The sequence below is a fragment of the Anas acuta genome, chromosome Z, assembly GCF_963932015.1.
Source record: "Anas acuta chromosome Z, bAnaAcu1.1, whole genome shotgun sequence".
In the NCBI taxonomy this organism is placed as follows: domain Eukaryota; kingdom Metazoa; phylum Chordata; class Aves; order Anseriformes; family Anatidae; genus Anas; species Anas acuta.
In genome coordinates, this window is record NC_089017.1 from 77558280 (window position 1) to 77578827 (window position 20548).

Below are 20548 nucleotides of genomic sequence, written 5' to 3' on the forward strand. Positions count from 1 at the left end.
CACAATTTGCTTTCACTTGGAGGGGCATTCAGTATACTTGGAATCGACTGCCCCAGGGGTGGAAACACAGCCCTACCATTTGCCATGGGCTGATCCAGACGACACTGGAACAGGGGAACGCTCCTGAACACCTGCAGTACATCCATGATATCATTGGGTGGGGTAATACAGCAGAAGAAGTTTTTGAGAAAGGGAAGAAAATAATTCCAATTCTCTTGAAAGCTGGCTTTGCCATTAAACAGAATAAGGTCAAAGGACCTGCACAGGAAATCCAGTTCTTGGGGGTAAAATGGCAGGATGGACGTCGCCACATTCCGACGGATGTGATCAACAAAATAACAGTTATGTCTCCGCCAAGTAGCAAAAAAGAAACACAAGCTTTCCTAGGTCTTGTGGGATTTTGGAGAATGCATGCGCCCGGCTATAGTCAGCTTGTGAGTCCTCTATATCGAGTGACTCGGAAGAGGAACTCGTTCGAGTGGGGCCCTGAGCAACAAGAGGCCTTTGAACAACTCAAACAAGAAATAGCTCGTGCAGTAGCCCTTGGGCCTGTCCGTACTGGACCAGCTGTGCAAAACATACTGTACACTGCAGCTGGGGAGCATGGGCTCACCTGGAGCCTCTGGCAGAAGACCCCAGGAGAAACTCGAGGCCGACCTTGGGGGTTCTGGAGCCGGGGCTATCGAGGATCAGAAGCCAATTACACCCCAACTGAAAAGGAAATATTAACAGCATATGAGGGGATTCGAGCCGCTTCAGAAGTTGTTGGTACAGAAGCACGACTCCTCTTGGCCCCACGGCTACCTGTGTTACATTGGATGTTCAAAGAGAAAATTCCCACTACACATCATGCAACTGATGCTGCGTGGAGTAAATGGGTAGCGTTAATTACACAGCGGGCTCGAATGGGAAAACCCAACCGCCCGGGAATCCTGGAAGAGATCATGGACTGGCCAGAGGGCAGGGATTTCGGAGCACCAACAGAAGAAGTAACTCGTGCTGAAGAGGCACCACCATACAATGAGTTGCCAGAAGACAGAAAGCAGTGTGTGTTGTTTACTGACGGATCCTGCCGTGTGGTAGGGAGCCATCGGAAGTGGAAAGCTGCTGTGTGGAGTCCCACACGACGAGTTGTGGAGGCCATGGAAGGGGAAGGTGGGTCGAGTCAGTATGCAGAAGTGAAAGCTATACAACTGGCCCTAGAAATTGCTGAAAGAGAAAAGTGGCCGGTACTGTATCTCTACACTGACTCATGGATGGTGGCAAATGCGCTGTGGGGGTGGCTGCAACAATGGAAACAGAACAACTGGCAGCGCAGAGGTAAAGCTATCTGGGCTGCTACCCTGTGGCAAGATATTGCTGCCCGGGTAGAAAACCTGGCTGTAAAGGTACGTCATGTAGATGCCCACATGCCTAAGAATCGTGCTACCGAAGAACATCAGAACAATGAAGAAGTAGACAGAGCTTCAAAAATTAAAATAGCTCAGGTGGACCTGGACTGGGGACGTAAGGGTGAGCTGTTTGTAGCTCGATGGGCCCGTGAAACATCAGGACATCTGGGGAGGGATGCCACTTACAGATGGGCTCGTGATCGAGGGGTGGACCTGACCATTGAGGCCATCACACAGGTTACCCATGAGTGTGAGACCTGTGCTGCAATCAAACGAGCCATGAGGGTAAAGTCTCCCTGGAATAGGGGGAGATGGCTTGGATTTCGGTATGGTGAGGCCTGGCAGATTGACTACATCGCACCACTTCCACAAACCCGCCAAGGTAAACGGTCCATACTCACCATGGTAGAAGCAACTACTGGGTGGCTGGAAACATATCCAGTAAAGCATGCCACGGCCCGAAACACTATCTTGGGCCTGGAAAGACAAGTGCTGAGGCGACATGGTACACCAGAAAGAATTGAGTCCGACAATGGGAGTCACTTCCGAAATAATTTGCTCACTTCCTGGGCCAAGAGACACGGCACTGAATGGGTGTACCACATCCCTTATCACCCACAAGCCTCTGGGAAGGTTGAGAGGTACAATGGACTGTTAAAAACTATGCTGCGAGCATTGGGTGCTGGGACATGGAAACATTGGGCTATAAATCTACCAGAGGCCACTTGGCTAGTTAACAACAGGGGGTCTGAAAGCCGTCCTGGTCCTGCTAAAACAAAACCCCTACACACTGTGGGAGAAGCTAAAGTCCCTGGAGTGCATGTGGGGAAGTGGATGGGGAAGGCAGTGTGGGTTGCCCCTGCCATGGGAAAAGGCAAACCCACTCGTGGGATTGTCTTTGCCCAAGGACCAGGGTATACCTGGTGGGTAATGCAGAAAGATGGGGATATCAAGTGTGTGCCACAAGGAGATTTAACACTGGGAGAAAATTAATCTGTTATCCAAGTTATGTGTTGTAGGAGGACACTGCAGAACCAACGACAGGTCAACTTGGCAAGGAACCGGGCAAGTGCAACAGTGATGTGAGCTAAGCTGGTGCTGGTGTCAAGAAAACCAACTTCGCCTGCCCTGAGTGACCACTTTGACAGATGAAGCTGAAACCATCAACAGTTTTTATGAGCATTTTGGGAAAAGACCTATAGAATAAAGAGAAGTACAGACATAAAAATGCTTCAATGGACAGAAAACAATGGTGATGAGAACATCTATATACTAAACTGGACCTGATTGTGACACAAATGTTATGGAATAAGGGGTGGAAGTTGTCTTGGGTCTGTCTGAGCTGGAGTCACCTTTTCCCTGCAGCAGCCCGCACAGTGCTGTGCTCTGCACTCGTAGCTGGAACAGCACTGATAGCACTCCAGTGTTGTGTCTATTGCTGCGCAGTGCTGGCACAGCATCAGGACTCCTAAGCCCCCAAGAGCCAGCAGGCTGGGGGTGGGCAAGTGATGGGGAGGGGACATTGCCGGGGCAGTTGACCTAAACCAACCAAAGGGATATTCCATAACACCTGATGTCACACTCAGCAATCAAAGGGGGGGCTCTCGTGGGGGAGGGGGCTGTTCCTCCTGAACAACCACTACGCGTTTGAGGCCCTGCTTCCCAGGACGTGGCCGAACACCGCTCGCTGATGGGAAGTAGAGAATAATTTTTCTCTCTCTCTGTGCTTCCGCGCGGACTGATTGTTTCTTTTGTATCTGTTTTTCCTTCCCATTCCCTTTCCCTTTAATTAAACCTTTCTCATCTCAAACCTCGAGTTCTCTGTGTTGTATTTTCTCCCCCTTCCTTCTGAGGACAGGGGGAGGGAGAGAGCGGTTGTGGTGGAGCTTGGCTGCCCACCTGAGTAAAACCACCACGTCTTCAAAAACCCATTAGTGAGATCTTTAGAAATGGATTGTAGGCAATTTCACAATGCTCAGGGGTTGGGGCCCTTGCTCAGTGAGGAGGGGCTGAGGCAAAGATGTTTGGTCAGACTGCAGAGGAACCTCAGGGCAGCCTTCTCATAACTACAAGGAGGGCAGCAAGACAAAGCCAAGCTATCTAAGCAGGGCATGGTGCGATGACGACAAACAGCAGGCATGGGGGTACAAATCACCAAAGGGAGATGGCAATTATTTGGGTGTTCTATAAGGGTGTTCTGGTGTCCCACAGACCTTGATGATGCTGTTTTAAAAGAATTAAAAAAGCGAGGTAGGAATTAAAATTATTTCACTTATTGCGAACACAGAAGAGTGGCTATTAAATTGGGGGAGAAAATACAGCACAAAGAGGCTGGAGATGAGAATGGTTTACTTAAAGGGCAGGGGAATGGGGAGAAAAAGAAACAAAAGAAACAATAAGGCCGCGGGGAAGCGCAGAGAGAAGGAAAAAGAAATATTCTCTACTTCCCATCAACGAGCAATGTTCAGCCATGTCCTGGGAAGCAGGGCATCAAAACATGCAGTGGTTGTTCAGGAGGAACAGCCCCCTTCCCCACGGCAACCCCCTGTTTATTGCTGAGTGTGGCATCAGGTGCTATGGAATGTCCCTTTGGTTGGTTTAGGTCAGCTGCCCTATCCATGTCCCCTCCCCATCACCGCCCACCCCCATTGATTTCCTTTGATGAAGTGGCCAACCATCTGGTTGCCCAGGGGAAGCCAGCTGATGGCACCTGTTTGGATTTCAGCACAGCTTCAAGACAGCTTCTCACTGTCTCCTTCTGGACAAATTGGGCAGCACACAGCTAGAGCAATGCATAATGCGATGGGTGAACAAGGGGCTGACGGGTCGGGCTCCAAGGGTTATTGTAAATGGGGTCGCATCAGGGTGGCGGCCAGTCATAGGGGCTTCCGCAGGCCTCCATTTTAGGGCCTGTTCTCTTCAGTGTTGTCCCGACTGACTCGCATGTAGGACTTGAGGGCATATGGAGTCCATTTATGCATGATGCTAAACAGGAAGGAGTGGCTGACTCCATCGAGGGGAGGAAGGCTTTGCAGAGAGATCTTGACAAAGCAGAGAGCTGGGCAATCCCCAGCAATATGAGGTTTAGCAAGAGCGAGTGAGGGATTCCCCGCCTGGCAAGGGGCAACCCTGGCTGTATGGACAGCACAGCCCTGCAGAGAGGGATCTGGGGGTTTTGGTCGATGGCAAGTTGAATGTGATTCAAGCACGGGCCCTGGCAGCCAGGAGGGGCAACAGCATCCTGGGGTGCCTCCAGCACGGCATCGCCAGCCGCTCAGGGGCAGGGATTGCTGTGCTCTGCTCTGCGCTCTTGCAGCATCACCTCAAGTCCTGGGTGCACTTTTGGGCAGCACACTAACAGAAGGACAGCAGGTTATGGGAGAGTGTCCAAAGGAGGGCTTGGAAGTGGTGGAGGATGTGGAGAGTAAGACGGATGAGGAGCACATGAGGTGTGCGTGTTTGTTCAGCCTGCATGAGACTGAGGGGAGGCCTCATGGCGGCCGGCAGCTTCCTCCCGAGGGCAGCAGAGGGGCCGGCGCTGAGCTCTGCTCTCTGGGGCCACTGCCAAAACTCGAGGGAATGGCAAGGAGATGGGCCACTGGAGGCTCTGGCTGCAGGTGAGGAAAAGATTGTACACCACCACGGGGCTTGGCCACTGAAACAGGCCTCCCAGGGAAGTGGTCATGGCAGCCAAGCTGCTGGGGTTCACCAAATGTCTGGCAAGTGCTTTCAGACACATGCTTTGGTTTTTGGGGGTCACCCAGAGCGCTGGGCTCTGAGGTCAGCCAGCGGTGGGCTGTGAGGTCGCCCAGCAATGGGCTGTGACCTCACGGCCCTCGCTGCTTATATTGGGGCGCCGTCAGAGCCTGGCCCAGCCTGGCTCGTGCCTGGACTCCCGCTGAGCGTTTGTGCGAGGCTTGGAGTGCCGAGCAAGGATCTCTTGGGAGATTTGTTGGAGCTGTGCTGTGGGGCCGTTGGCAGCTGCTCTCGGTGCCCGTCCCCGCAGCCAGTGCCTGCGTTTCCCCGGCCCTGCCTGGCTCAGGCAGCCGGGGCTGTGGAAGGAGTGCTCGCAGCAGTGCAGGTGAGCTGTGAGGCGACACGTGCCCCGGGGCTGGGCTTGGGGTTTTGTCCTGCTGAGGGGCCGGGGCACTGCCGCTGCCTGCCCTGGCTCAGCCACTGACCCTGGCCTCTCTCCTTCTTGCAGCGCACAGCAGCTGTGGCAGCGGTGCCAGCCAGGGGAAGCAGCTCCCCATCTGCAGCTCTCCCCAGCCCGCTGCAGCGAGCCGACACCATGGGCGGTGAGGCCCAGGACATCACCTGCCCTGTGTGCCAGGGGGTGTGCAAGGAGCCCAGCTACATCCTCCCCTGCCTGCACCAGTTCTGCTTCGGGTGCGTCATGCGCTGGGTCCAGAGAAGCAGCACCTGCCCCCTCTGCAGGCAGCGCATCACCTCCATCCGCTACTCCATCTGGGCGGAAGACGACTTCCTGGAGGTGCAGGTGGCCCCCGATGCAGAGGCGCAAGACGACAGCCCCCAGGACGAGCAGGGGGCTGCAGAGCCCATGCCCCAGCCTGCCGTGAGAGGCCTCCCGCCCGAGGAATGGGCAGCCCTCTTCAGGGAACACCTCGAAGTCCTGGGTCCGCTGCGCTCCTGGGTGCGCCAGCAAGCCAGGGAGCTCTTCGATGCTGCCTGGTGGGACCAGGACATGCTGGAGGCCACCGTCGTCCCTTGGCTGTGCCGCTGTGGGCTGGATGAGCACGCCTTGGTGCGGGAGCTGCGGCCCTTGCTGCAGGGCCACACGGTGAGCATTGTGCAGCGGCTCATCTCCATCATGGGGGAGATCTGCAGCGAGGAGTACCTCGAGGAGCTGGGCTTCCTGGAACCGCGTCCTGCCAGCCAGCTCTACATGGACAACGGCCGTGAGGTGGACCTCGAGGGCTCCCAAGACACCGGGGAGCCAGAGCTCGAAGACTCCCAAGACACCTGGGAGCCAGAGCTCGAAGACTCCCAAGACACCTGGGAGCCAGAGCTCGAGGGCTCCCAAGACACCTGGGAGCCAGAAGACAGCCTGGAGGCCACCCCCAGCCCTGCTGCCTCCCCCCGGGACACTCCTGTCACCAGCCTGCTCTCCTCCAGCAGCGCGGAGGATTCTGACATCGAGGAGCTGCCCAGCGCCTCCAGTGCCACCCTGCCTGCGGGTCCAGCACCCATCCCTGAGGAGCAGGAGGAGCTCTTCTCAGAGCCTGAAGAGGAGGAAGCAGAACACGCTGCAGTGCCGGGCTGCAGCCACGGGCCCTCTCCTCCTGGCCAGGGCAGGGACAGCTCACCGGGGGGGCCCCGGCGCCCCCCGAAGAGGAGGGCCGACAGCAACCCGGACTCTCCCCAGCCCTGCAAGAGGCCCCGGCGCCTTTAGCAGGGCACATCTGGTTGTCATCAAAATAAAGAGTTGTGACCCTGCCACAGACAGTGTCTTGGGCTTCTTCGTCGAATCCCAGAATCCTACAGTCATAGAAATGTCGAGTGGCTCAGGTTGGAAGGGACCTTAAAGACCACCTAGTTCCACTCCCCCTGCCATGGCCAGGGATGCCACCCACTGGATCTGGTTGCCCAGCCTGGTGATGGGCAATGTCTGCCCACTCGCTCACGACCCACAGGACCCAATTATAATTATTAATAACCTATTTTTAATAGGTTATTATAATTAATAAGGTAATTAATTAATTAATTAATACTAATTATAATAATCTATTTTTTAGAAGTAGTAATGAATATGTATTAGTCTAGGAGCATAAAAATCTGCTACTTGATGTAACTGGTGTGCGTCCTGGTGGAGCGGAGACTCCCGGTGCACCCAGCGCTGTTTGCTTACCTCTATTCTTTTAATAAATCCTATTTTTTTATTTTAATCCTATTTTGAAGACTGAGCCATTTCTAACAACCTCATTTGGTTTCTTCCTGCCCAGCTCTCCAGCCTGTCCAGGTCTCATTGTACTCAAAATTCTCATTTGTACTTTCTGTAGTACTAGTGTTATGCTTGTGCCATTTGGTTGGAAAGGTGAAATTGAGAATTTTCTTGATATTAGTAGGGACTCTATGTTCAGAATATACCCCTGGCCTTTCCTGGGTAGCTTCTTAGCACAATAATCAGTACAACTGCCAGCAATTGCAAACAGTTGTCAGAGTGGCTAACAGATATGAGCACTGCTGGCATATGTCTGTCTATGAGGAAGCCCATTCCTTCTTGTACTTGCTGCTCATCACTGTCCCCACTCAATATCTACATACTGAATTAATGTGATTCCAGCAGGTAACCTTACTTCTTCTAATGTCTTAGCCAGTTCAGCATGTGTTGGTGCAAGTCTGTGTTAAACCTCTGGGGTAAATGAGCAAAAAATGCTGTATTCCTTCCAAAGTAAAAGCAAATTTGTCTTGTTCCTGCCGTGGTAATGTGACCAAAAGATGTCTCTAACACCAACGACAGCCATCATTTAAATCCTGCTGTATTAAGCAGATTAGGTATGTCAGACAGACTGGGTGCTGTGGCAGTCAATGGTTTAGTAGCTGCATTCAACTTTCTGTAGTCTACTGTAAGCCACCATGTCCTTAATATTTGTAACTGGCCATACTGGAGAAGTTCTTTCCTCTTCCTAGGCTGCCTGCTAGCAAGTTGATTGGGAGTACAACAAGAAAATTTTTTTTAATCAACATTTGGTGTGATTCTCAGCAACACAACCGCTATGAGGACTGCAAGAAAAATGCTTGCCAGGTTTGCAGCATAATACCATTAGCCTGAATAAGTTATAAGGCAATAGAAGTCCCCTAGTAAAGGACGGTGTAAATGCCAAAACTTAATTGGACAAGCTGTTTCCTCCTGTGAGTAGATTATTCAGGTTATTTCCTGTATTTCTTGTAACTGAAAAAACAAGCAAACAAACAAACAAACACAAAACAAACAAACAAAAAAACAACCAACAATATTTACTCCAAAATTTATCCACTTTAAATAGAACACATATTTTAAAAGCCTGTTTCTGCTGCAGTTATGTGAAAGATTTTATCCCAAGTCTTCATTCTATACAGTAGAATAAAAAAAAATAAATTTCAAAGGACAATTTTTAGAATCAGGTTAAAGCCAGAGTCCACCTCATGTTGTAAGTCTCTTCTACCAGGTTAGAATATCACCACTAACACCTTGGTACAATTCCTCTACAGGTAGTCAGCTCAGCTTTTGTCATTTATATTCCAATGGGACAGGAACTGATTCACTTCTTCCAAAGTTTGTGAAAAGCAATTCCCCCACGCTTATTTTATAGCCTGGCTGAGCGATGCACTGCAAGTTTTCTCTCCGGTATCAGAACATTTCAAAGCACGGAGTGCAAGAAATCGGTTGTTCATCCAGACATCTTTAGGTTGAGTCTATTTTGCCTTTCAGAAATTCATAAGGATATGAGCATGGTAGAAAATATCAATAAAGTTTGGGAAACACAATGACAAGAGGAAAAAGAAAAGGCAAAATTGAGCTTCAGAGCTGTACTGACAGATCTGAAATTCTGTGGGGATTCCCTAGGTTGGAAAAGCACAGCAAAACTCACGCCTGAGAATAAGGCACCATGAGGCTGCCAATACGCTCAGGTTACTTACTGTATTAGCATGCTTAATTACAACAAATTAACAACATGTAGTTCTTACCTCTGATATTAATTCCAATATACTCTCCCTGCTCTGGTTGTGAAACACGGAAAGCTCTGTCACGCAGTCCTCATCAAGGTGTCCCTGCTGCAAGAACACGGACTACATTCAAGCATGAAGCTTTCAGGTTGTCTCCTCGAGACACATCTGACCATGACACTGCTGTGCTATGCAGCAGGCGGAGTCCCTCATTATCCAACATTTCAAATTTTGTATTTTAGTTAGCATCATGGCTAGATGTTGCCGTGAGTAAAGGGAGAAAGTCACACAACTTCAGCAACTTCAGCGTCTCGGCCCTCCCTGGTGAGAGGTTCTGAACTCACATAGGAAAGGCTGTCTGCAGATAAGATTTTTCACTTGAGTGGAAGCTACACTTTTATCTCTTCTTAAATATGCAAAGCTCCATCAGGCATGCACGTCTTTGCCAGAGCTGCTTAAAACTGACAGCGCACGTGCAACAAGCTGTTCTTTACCTAGACAAACAGCAGCACCCAGTGGCCAGCAGGAGGCATTGGCAAACAATGGAGAGACGGTCAGGACAAAGGCTTTCAAAGAGGCCAAATCGTTAGCCGAACAAGCAATTCTCTGAGACGTAGAAATGAGAAAAACCATAAGCACGTCCAATATGCTTGTATGAAAATTTGAGTTTTGCTCCATCACGGGTTCCTTTCCACGGAGGAAGAATTTCAATCATGTCTTCAAAAACCCATTAGTGAGATCTTTAGAAATGGATTGTAGGCAATTTCACAATGCTCAGGGGTTGGGGCCCTTGCTCAGTGAGGAGGGGCTGAGGCAAAGATGTTTGGTCAGACTGCAGAGGAACCTCAGGGCAGCCTTCTCATAACTACAAGGAGGGCAGCAAGACAAAGCCAAGCTATCTCAGCAGGGCATGGTGCGATGACGACAAACAGCAGGCATGGGGGTACAAATCACCAAAGGGAGATGGCAATTATTTGGGTGTTCTATAAGGGTGTGCTGGTGTCCCACAGACCTTGCTGATGCTGTTTTAAAATAATTAAAAAAGCCAGGTAGGAATTAAAATTATTTCACTTATTGCGAACACAGAAGAGTGGCTATTAAATTAGGGGAGAAAATACAGCACAAAGAGGCTGGAGATGAGAATGGTTTAATGAAAGGGCAGGGGAATGGGGAGAAAAAGAAGCAAAAGAAACAATAAGGCCGCGGGGAAGCACAGAGAGAAGGAAAAAGAAATATTCTCTACTTCCCATCAACGAGCAATGTTCAGCCATGTCCTGGGAAGCAGGGCATCAAAACATGCAGTGGTTGTTCAGGAGGAACAGCCCCCTTCCCCACGGCAACCCCCTGTTTATTGCTGAGTGTGGCATCAGGTGCTATGGAATGTCCCTTTGGTTGGTTTAGGTCAGCTGCCCTATCGATGTCCCCTCCCCATCACCGCCCACCCCCATTGATTTCCTTTGATGAAGTGGCCAACCATCTGGTTGCCCAGGGGAAGCCAGCTGATGGCACCTGTTTGGATTTCAGCACAGCTTCAAGACAGCTTCTCACTGTCTCCTTCTGGACAAATTGGGCAGCACACAGCTAGAGCAATGCATAATGCGATGGGTGAACAAGGGGCTGACGGGTCGCGCTCCAAGGGTTATTGTAAATGGGGTCGCATCAGGGTGGCGGCCAGTCATAGGGGCTTCCGCAGGCCTCCATTTTAGGGCCTGTTCTCTTCAGTGTTGTCCCGACTGACTCGCATGTAGGACTTGAGGGCATATGGAGTCCATTTATGCATGATGCTAAACAGGAAGGAGTGGCTGACTCCATCGAGGGGAGGAAGGCTTTGCAGAGAGATCTGGACAAAGCAGAGAGCTGGGCAATCCCCAGCAATATGAGGTTTAGCAAGAGCGAGTGAGGGATTCCCCGCCTGGCAAGGGGCAACCCTGGCTGTATGGACAGCACAGCCCTGCAGAGAGGGATCTGGGGGTTTTGGTCGATGGCAAGTTGAATGTGATTCAAGCACGGGCCCTGGCAGCCAGGAGGGGCAACAGCATCCTGGGGTGCCTCCAGCACGGCATCGCCAGCCGCTCAGGGGCAGGGATTGCTGTGCTCTGCTCTGCGCTCTTGCAGCATCACCTCAAGTCCTGGGTGCACTTTTGGGCAGCACACTAACAGAAGGACAGCAGGTTATGGGAGAGTGTCCAAAGGAGGGCTTGGAAGTGGTGGAGGATGTGGAGAGTAAGACGGATGAGGAGCACATGAGGTGTGCGTGTTTGTTCAGCCTGCATGAGACTGAGGGGAGGCCTCATGGCGGCCGGCAGCTTCCTCCCGAGGGCAGCAGAGGGGCCGGCGCTGAGCTCTGCTCTCTGGGGCCACTGCCAAAACTCGAGGGAATGGCAAGGAGATGGGCCACTGGAGGCTCTGGCTGCAGCTGAGGAAAAGATTGTACACCACCACGGGGCTTGGCCACTGAAACAGGCCTCCCAGGGAAGTGGTCATGGCAGCCAAGCTGCTGGGGTTCACCAAATGTCTGGCAAGTGCTTTCAGACACATGCTTTGGTTTTTGGGGGTCACCCAGAGCGCTGGGCTCTGAGGTCACCCAGCGGTGGGCTGTGAGGTCACCCAGCAATGGGCTGTGACCTCACGGCCCTCGCTGCTTATCTTGGGGCGCCGTCAGAGCCTGGCCCAGCCTGGCTCGTGCCTGGACTCCCGCTGAGCGTTTGTGCGAGGCTTGGAGTGCCGAGCAAGGATCTCTTGGGAGATTTGTTGGAGCTGTGCTGTGGGGCCGTTGGCAGCTGCTCTCGGTGCCCGTCCCCGCAGCCAGTGCCTGCGTTTCCCCGGCCCTGCCTGGCTCAGGCAGCCGGGGCTGTGGAAAGAGTGCTCGCAGCAGTGCAGGTGAGCTGTGAGGCGACACGTGCCCCGGGGCTGGGCTTGGGGTTTTGTCCTGCTGAGGGGCCGGGGCACTGCCGCTGCCTGCCCTGGCTCAGCCACTGACCCTGGCCTCTCTCCTTCTTGCAGCGCACAGCAGCTGTGGCAGCGGTGCCAGCCAGGGGAAGCAGCTCCCCATCTGCAGCTCTCCCCAGCCCGCTGCAGCGAGCCGACACCATGGGCGGTGAGGCCCAGGACATCACCTGCCCTGTGTGCCAGGGGGTGTGCAAGGAGCCCAGCTACATCCTCCCCTGCCTGCACCAGTTCTGCTTCGGGTGCGTCATGCGCTGGGTCCAGAGAAGCAGCACCTGCCCCCTCTGCAGGCAGCGCATCACCTCCATCCGCTACTCCATCTGGGCGGAAGACGACTTCCTGGAGGTGCAGGTGGCCCCCGATGCAGAGGCGCAAGACGACAGCCCCCAGGACGAGCAGGGGGCTGCAGAGCCCATGCCCCAGCCTGCCGTGAGAGGCCTCCCGCCCGAGGAATGGGCAGCCCTCTTCAGGGAACACCTCGAAGTCCTGGGTCCGCTGCGCTCCTGGGTGCGCCAGCAAGCCAGGGAGCTCTTCGATGCTGCCTGGTGGGACCAGGACATGCTGGAGGCCACCGTCGTCGCTTGGCTGTGCCGCTGTGGGCTGGATGAGCACGCCTTGGTGCGGGAGCTGCGGCCCTTGCTGCAGGGCCACACGGTGAGCATTGTGCAGCGGCTCATCTCCATCATGGGGGAGATCTGCAGCGAGGAGTACCTCGAGGAGCTGGGCTTCCTGGAACCGCGTCCTGCCAGCCAGCTCTCCATGGACAACGGCCCTGAGGTGGACCTCGAGGGCTCCCAAGACACCTGGGAGCCAGAGCTCGAGGGCTCCCAAGACACCTGGGAGCCAGAGCTCGAAGACTCCCAAGACACCTGGGAGCCAGAGCTCGAGGGCTCCCAAGACACCTGGGAGCCAGAAGACAGCCTGGAGGCCACCCCCAGCCCTGCTGCCTCCCCCCAGGACACTCCTGTCACCAGCCTGCTCTCCTCCAGCAGCGCGGATGGGTCTGACATCGAGGAGCTGCCCAGCGCCTCCAGTGCCACCCTGCCTGCGGGTCCAGCACCCATCCCTGAGGAGCAGGAGGAGCTCTTCTCAGAGCCTGAAGAGGAGGAAGCAGAACACGCTGCAGTGCCGGGCTGCAGCCACGGGGCCTCTCCTCCTGGCCAGGGCAGGGACAGCTCACCGGGGGGGCCCCGGCGCCCCCCGAAGAGGAGGGCCGACAGCAACCCGGACTCTCCCCAGCCCTGCAAGAGGCCCCGGCGCCTTTAGCAGGGCACATCTGGTTGTCATCAAAATAAAGAGTTGTGACCCTGCCACAGACAGTGTCTTGGGCTTCTTCGTCGAATCCCAGAATCCTACAGTCATAGAAATGTCGAGTGGCTCAGGTTGGAAGGGGCCTTAAAGACCACCTAGTTCCACTCCCCCTGCCATGGCCAGGGATGCAACTCACTGGCCTCACCCAACCTGGTGATGGGCAATGTCTGCCCACTCGCTCAGGACCCAGAGGACCCAATTATAATTATTAATAACCTATTTTAATAGGTTATTATAATTAATAAGGTAATTAATTAATTAATTAATTAATACTAATTATAATAATCTATTTTTTAGAAGTAATAATGAATATGTATTAGTCTTGGAGCATAAAAATCAGCTACTTGATGTAACTGGTGTGCGTCCTGGTGGAGCGGAGACTCCCGGTGCACCCAGCGCTGTTTGCTTACCTCTATTCTTTTAATAAATCCTATTTTTTTATTTAATCCTATTTTGAAGACTGAGCCATTTCTAACAACCTCATTTGGTTTCTTCCTGCCCAGCTCTCCAGCCTGTCCAGGTCTCAGTGTACTCAAAATTCTCATTTGTACTTTCTGTAGTACTAGTGTTATGCTTGTGCCATTTGGTTGGAAAGGTGAAATTGAGAATTTTCTTGATACTAGTAGGGACTCTATGTTCAGAATATACCCCTGGCCATTCCTGGGTAGCTTCTTAGCACAATAATCAGTACAACTGCCAGCAATTGCAAACAGTTGTCAGAGTGGCTAACAGATATGAGCACTGCTGGCATATGTCTGTCTATGAGGAAGCCCATTCCTTCTTGTACTTGCTGCTCATCACTGTCCCCACTCAATATCTACATACTGAATTAATGTGATTCCAGCAGGTAACCTTACTTCTTCTAATGTCTTAGCCAATTCAGCATGTGTTGGTGCAAGTCTGTGCTTAACCCTCTGGGGTAAATGAGCAAAAAAGGCTGTATTATTTCCAAAGTAAAAGCAAATTTGTCTTGTTCCTGCCGTGGTAATGTGACCAAAAGATATCTCTAACACCAACGACAGCCATCATTTAAATCCTGCTGTATTAAGCAGATTAGGTATGTCAGACAGACTGGGTGCTGTGGCAGTCAATGGTTTAGTAGCTGCATTCAACTTTCTGTAGTCTACTGTAAGCCACCATGTCCTTAATATTTGTAAGTGGCCATACTGGAGAAGTTCTTTCCTCTTCCTAGGCTGCCTGCTAGCAAGTTGATTGGGAGTACAACAAGAAAAATTTTTTTAATCAACATTTGGTGTGATTTTCAGCAACACAACTGCTATGAGGACTGCAAGAAAAATGCTTGCCAGGTTTGCAGCATAATACCATTAGCCTGAATAAGTTATAAGGCAATAGAAGTCCCCTAGTAAAGGACGGTGTAAATGCCAAAACTTAATTGGACAAGCTGTTTCCTCCTGTAAGTAGATTATTCAGATTATTTCCTGTATTTCCTGTAACTGAAAAAACAAACAAACAAACAAACAAACACAAAACAAACAAACAAAAAAACAACCAACAATATTTACTCCAAAATTTATCCATTTTAAATAGAACACATATTTTAAAAGCCTGTTTCTGCTGCAGTTATGTGAAAGATTTTATCCCAAGTCTTCATTCTATACAGTAGAATAAAAAAATAAATTTCAAAGCACAATTTTCAGATTCACCTTTAGGCCGGAGTCCACCTCATGTTGTAAGCCTCTTCTACCAGGTTAGAATATCACCACTAACACCTTGGTACAATTCCTCTACAGGTAGTCAGCTCAGCTTTTGTCATTTATATTCCAATGGGACAGGAACTGATTCACTTCTTCCAAAGTTTGTGAAAAGCAATTCCCCCACGCTTATTTTATAGCCTGGCTGAGCGATGCACTGCAAGTTTTCTCTCCGGTATCAGAACATTTCAAAGCACGGAGTTCAGCCAGTGCAAGAAATCGGTTGTTCATCCAGACATCTTTAGGTTGAGTCTATTTGGCCTTGGTAGAAAATATCAATAAAGTTTGGGAAACACAATGAAAGGAGGAAAAAGAAAAGGCAAAATTGAGCTTCAGAGCTGTACTGACAGATCTGAAATTCTGTGGGGATTCCCTAGGTTGGAAAAGCACAGCAAAACTCACGCCTGAGAATAAGGCACCATGAGGCTGCCAATACGCTCAGGTTACTTACTGTATTAGCATGCTTAATTACAACAAATTAACAACATGTAGTTCTTACCTCTGACATTAATTCCTATATACTCTCCCTGCTCTGGTTGTGAAACACGGAACGCTCTGTCACGCAGTCCTCGTCAAGGTGTCCCTGCTGCAAGAACATGGACTACATTCAAGCATGAAGCTTTCAGGTTGTCTCATCGAGACACATCTGACCATGACACTGCTGTGATATGCAGCAGGCGGAGTCCCTCATTATCCAACATTTCAGATTTTGTAGTTTAGTTAGCATCATGGCTAGATGTTGCCATGAGTAAACGGAGAAAGTCACACAACTTCAGCAACTTGAGCGTCTCGGCCCTCCCTGGTGAGAGGTTCTGAACTCCCGTAGGAAAGGCTGTCTGCAGATAAGATTTTTCACTTGAGTGGAAGCTACACTTTTATCTCTTCTTAAATATGCAAAGCTGTATGAGGCATGCACGTCTTTGCCAGAGCTGCTTAAAACTGACAGCGCACGTGCAACAAGCTGTTCTTTACCTAGACAAACAGCAGCACCCAGTGGCCAGCAGGAGGCATTGGCTGCAAATGAGCATCAGCTGCTCATCAGCACTTGGTGACAGCTGGAATTTCCCCCAAGCCCCCACACTATCCTCAACTCACACACATCAAAAGAGTTGAAGTACAGAGAGGACAAACATGCTTTCAAAGAGGTCAGCTTGTTGGCCAAACGAGCAATTCTCAGTGAGAACTAGAATTAAGATAAACCATAAGCATGTCCAAGAAAAATAATAATCCTTGTTTTTTACCCCCTAAACAAAAGTATTGACCAAGGAGCCTGGAGAATCAACTGGTTGCTCACATACAGAAGTTCTGCACCTTTTGATGAGAAGCTAGCTGTTTTGCTAATTAAGCATCAACGACAGAATACAATGACACTGTACCTTGAAATGCCTCCTCAAAAGAAATGGCAAAGAACCGGTACCGTTGTGACAGCAAATAAGATTACACGAAATGCCAAGGAACCTTCTTGGCAAGTGTACTTACTGGATATTTACTTTGCCAGTGGACAGCATCTGAATAACCTTCCATGAGCCACGGGTGACTTAACAGATGCTTAACTGTAATCCGCTTCTTTGGGTCCACCTAGTGGGCAGGAAGAATCAAGTTGTTACACAAATCTGTGAGAATAGAAGAAAAAACTTATCTTTTATTCAGACCTTCTGGGTGCTTAGAAGGGATAAAATAGAAACCAACAACAATGTTTCAGAACCCCACCAAAAGGAAGGTTAAATGTCTGAGCTGTGAATAACAGTTACAGCACCTATGGTTACAGTACATGTTCCAGTAACATTCTGCAGTGACTAGACTGCCTAGATGTAGCCCGAAGGCATATTTCATATGCTCAGCTTCATTAATAAAACATCTCATTTATAAACACTTCTTAATTGTGCTGTATCAATAGAACACCCAAATGCAAGGTGCTTCAAGACTTCATTTAATTATTTACATTTTAATTTCTATATTCATGAACTATTATTACATTCTTGCATGAGAATTTTCTGCAGAAGACAAGGCTAACCTTTCCTTCAAGGATTCAGACGTATAAGAGTTAATCTTCAAACACCAAATATTTTCTAAGTACTTCATAGATGTAGTATTCCGACCTAATGAAATAGCATTTTGTAGACCTATCTGAGTAGAAGCAGCACCTTTACCTGTAGCATTTGGCTAAGCAGCAGCGTACTGCTAGGAGAGAGCCACTTTGGAATAGTATATTTTCCTCTCTGTGGAAAAAAAAAAAAAAGAGGGTGTAGAATGAACCTTGAATAGTTAGGTCAAACAGGATTATTAAATTACTTAGGTGATAGTGACATCTCTCTTCAGCCAAAAAGGAAGAACAGCCACATGCAAAAAATGTTTGAGAGTTGAGATAAGGACAGGGAGATCACTCACCACATACCGTTATAAGGAAAACAGACTCGGCGTAATGAAGATCAATGTAATGTATTGACAAATGGTAATAAACTAGAGCAGTGAGAACTAAAAACCTCCTCCCTCTGAGCAATGCAAGGGAACAGGGCAGTCCATAATGCTTTGTCCCTGCTGCTCCCTACACCTCCCTCTCTGTCCCTGCTCCCCATGGGGTCCCTTGCAGGGGATGCCGTACTTCCCAAACGGAGCCTGCGGGGGCTGCCCACAGGCAGCAGCTCTTCAGGAACTGCTCCAATATGGGTCTGCACCATGCGGTCCATCCATCGGGAGCACGCTACTCCTGCAGATGCTCTCACCAGACCTCCTGTTCCATCCTCACAAACATGGTTAGTGATATCATTAGAAACAGATGGGGGGCAGATTTCAGATTTCACAGTGCAGCTTTACTGGGAAAGTAAGGCATCAAATCCACATGATCTGCATGTGGGTCCAAGGAGCCCCATTACCCATTTTGCTTTTAAAACATCACTACAGATCAGGAGACAAGGTAAAACAAGTAGCATCTCCTTGACTGAGGACAGTGCTGGAAGGCAAATACCTCGCAAGAGCTACCAGAAGCATAAGATCACTCCAGAAGTATTTTCTTCTTGCAGGAGCTATAGCAGATACTTGGTTGACTTAAGTATTCCCAAATGAAGAGATGTGGAACATTCCAGGGAAAGAAACAATGTGTGCAAGCACTGTGATCCTACTTCCAACCACAGGACCATGTGGGTTGAACAAGCTGTTCTTTACCTAGACAAACAGCAGCACCCAGTGGCCAGCAGGAGGCATTGGCAAACAATTGAGAGACGGTCAGGACAAACGCTTTCAAAGAGGCCAAATCTTTAGCCGAACAAGCAATTCTCTGAGACGTAGAAATGAGAAAAACCATAAGCACGTCCAATATGCTTGTAGGAAAACTTGTGTTTTGCTCCATCACGGGTTCCTTTCCACGGAGGAAGAATTTCAATTATGTCTTCTGTGTTGGGTCTGTCTGAGCTGGAGTCACCTTTTCCCTGCAGCAGCCCGCACAGTGCTGTGCTCTGCACTCGTAGCTGGAACAGCACTGATAGCACTCCAGTGTTGTGTCTATTGCTGCGTAGTGCTGGCACAGCATCAGGACTCCTTCCAAGCCCCCAAGAGCCAGCAGGCTGGGGGTGGGCAAGTGATGGGGAGGGGACATTGCCGGGGCAGTTGACCTAAACCAACCAAAGGGATATTCCATAACACCTGATGTCACACTCAGCAATAAACGGGGGTGAGATATAATATTTTCAATAAGATAATCTCCTGGAGATTATCTTATTGAAAATATTAAGAATTCCAGCGCCTTCTTTTTTGCCCCTAGCAGTCAATCAGGGAATAATATCGGGTGTGGTGCCTTCTACTTTTCTCCCTGTGGGCTAATTCCAGCAGCCTTTCAGTATCTTGGATACCCTTGGTCAGATATTATCCTCCTATTACTAGGTCTTGTGTTTGTCTTCTTCCCCAAGGTAAAGCAATTTATTAAGAATATTATCCAAGGACCTGTCCCCAGACAAAGTTGTGGGTGGCAAGGTGTGTGGGGGGATTTGGGCAGGTACCTATCACGGTTTTCTCCTCCAATGGTTCTAAATTTCACCCCTGAACAAGTACAAAATCCAAGAAAACTGCTACAAGGTTTGAAAGACGTATGCCCTGACCCTGGCAATACTAGAGAACTCCACCAGCTTGCTGCACTCTGCTGGGGTCTGGCTTACGCCTATCAGATGTCAATTAACATTGCCCAGCACCCTCAAGGGGATAGGGAGGTTCTTGAATTTGATGATGAGACAGCACACACTGTGACCACCCCAGAGGACCGACCATCTATGGGATCAGTCGCCCCTGTAGTAAAGACGAAAGAGTGGAAACGGAGATCAGGTCGTTTAGTACGGGAAGAAGCTCCTCCTACAGATGAGGGAGAAGAAGAAAAGGCAAGCAGCTCTAAAGCAGCGTTATCACGGCAACATCACAAAGAAGAGACTGAAATCACAGATGAATCAGAAACTACTCGGTCTCTGTCCTTGAGTGAGCTGCGAGAACTACGAAAAGACTTCAGTCGCCATCCAGGTGAGCACATCCTCACCTGGCTGCTTCGATACTGGGATAGTGGGGCCAATACACAACAGCTAGAAGGCAATGAAGCCAAGCAGCTGGGATCCCTTTCCAGAGAACGGCTCATTGATAGAGTAATTGGAAGAGAGGCACAAGTTATCAGCCTCTGGAGGCGAATCCTAACAGCTGTGAAAGAAAGGTATCCCCATCAAGAGGCTATTGTCTACCAAGTAAACAAATGGACCACTATGGATCAGGGCCTCCCGCAGCTGCGGGAATTAGCTGTGCTGGAGATGCTTTATGGTGATTTAAACAACGCCCAGGTACCTAAAGACCCCCATGAAGTTCAATGCACAACATCCATGTGGCGGAAGTTTGTACGGGCGGCACCCCTAACACATGCCAGCACACTGGCAGTAGTGGGTTGGGAGGAGGGGATGGGGCCAACTGTGGACACCGTGTCCAATCAACTTCATAAATAGGAAGAAAATCTCTCTGCCCCAGGACGGGGCTGCATTTCAGCTGTGGAGAGACTGTCCCAACGGCTAGATGAACACATAGCTTCCTCCTCACCTAAACGAAAAAATCTTTCGGCCATCAAGCGCCAGCAGTCCCCGGCTCAAACAAGGGAGAATCCGGGACGCACACCGCGAGGCACCTTGTGGTTTTATTTACGTGACCATGGGGAAGATATGAGGAAGTGGGATGGTGAAGCGACCTCGGCCCTAGCTGCTCGGGTACGTGAGCTACGGAAAGATACAGCAGCAACAAAGAGGGCCCCTAAGAGGATTGCTGCTCCAGTTTCTGTTGAACAGTCCCCCAGAGGCAGTAGAAGGAATAGTATTACTCCTGACCCTGACGAAGAGACTTCTGCTTCACATTTGGAAGAATTAATTGATAGATACTCCGACCAAGACTAGTGGGGCCCTGCCTCTGGCCAGGTAGAGGAGAGGGACAACCGGATTTACTGGACTGTGTGGATTCGATGGCCTGGCACACCGGAACCACAAAAATAGAAAGCTTTAGTGGACACAG

At 50.1% G+C, this 20548-nt stretch overlaps 1 long non-coding RNA gene across 1 annotated transcript; it reads right to left on the reverse strand.

Moving 5' to 3' along the window:
- Window positions 1–15299: 15299 nt before the first annotated feature.
- LOC137848311 (uncharacterized) lies at window positions 15300–17252 on the reverse strand. The gene is made up of 3 exons (XR_011091272.1): window positions 17179–17252; window positions 16508–16606; window positions 15300–15614 (listed from the first exon to the last, which is right to left on the reverse strand). It is a non-coding gene; the product is annotated as an uncharacterized lncRNA (long non-coding RNA).
- Window positions 17253–20548: the final 3296 nt, after the last annotated feature.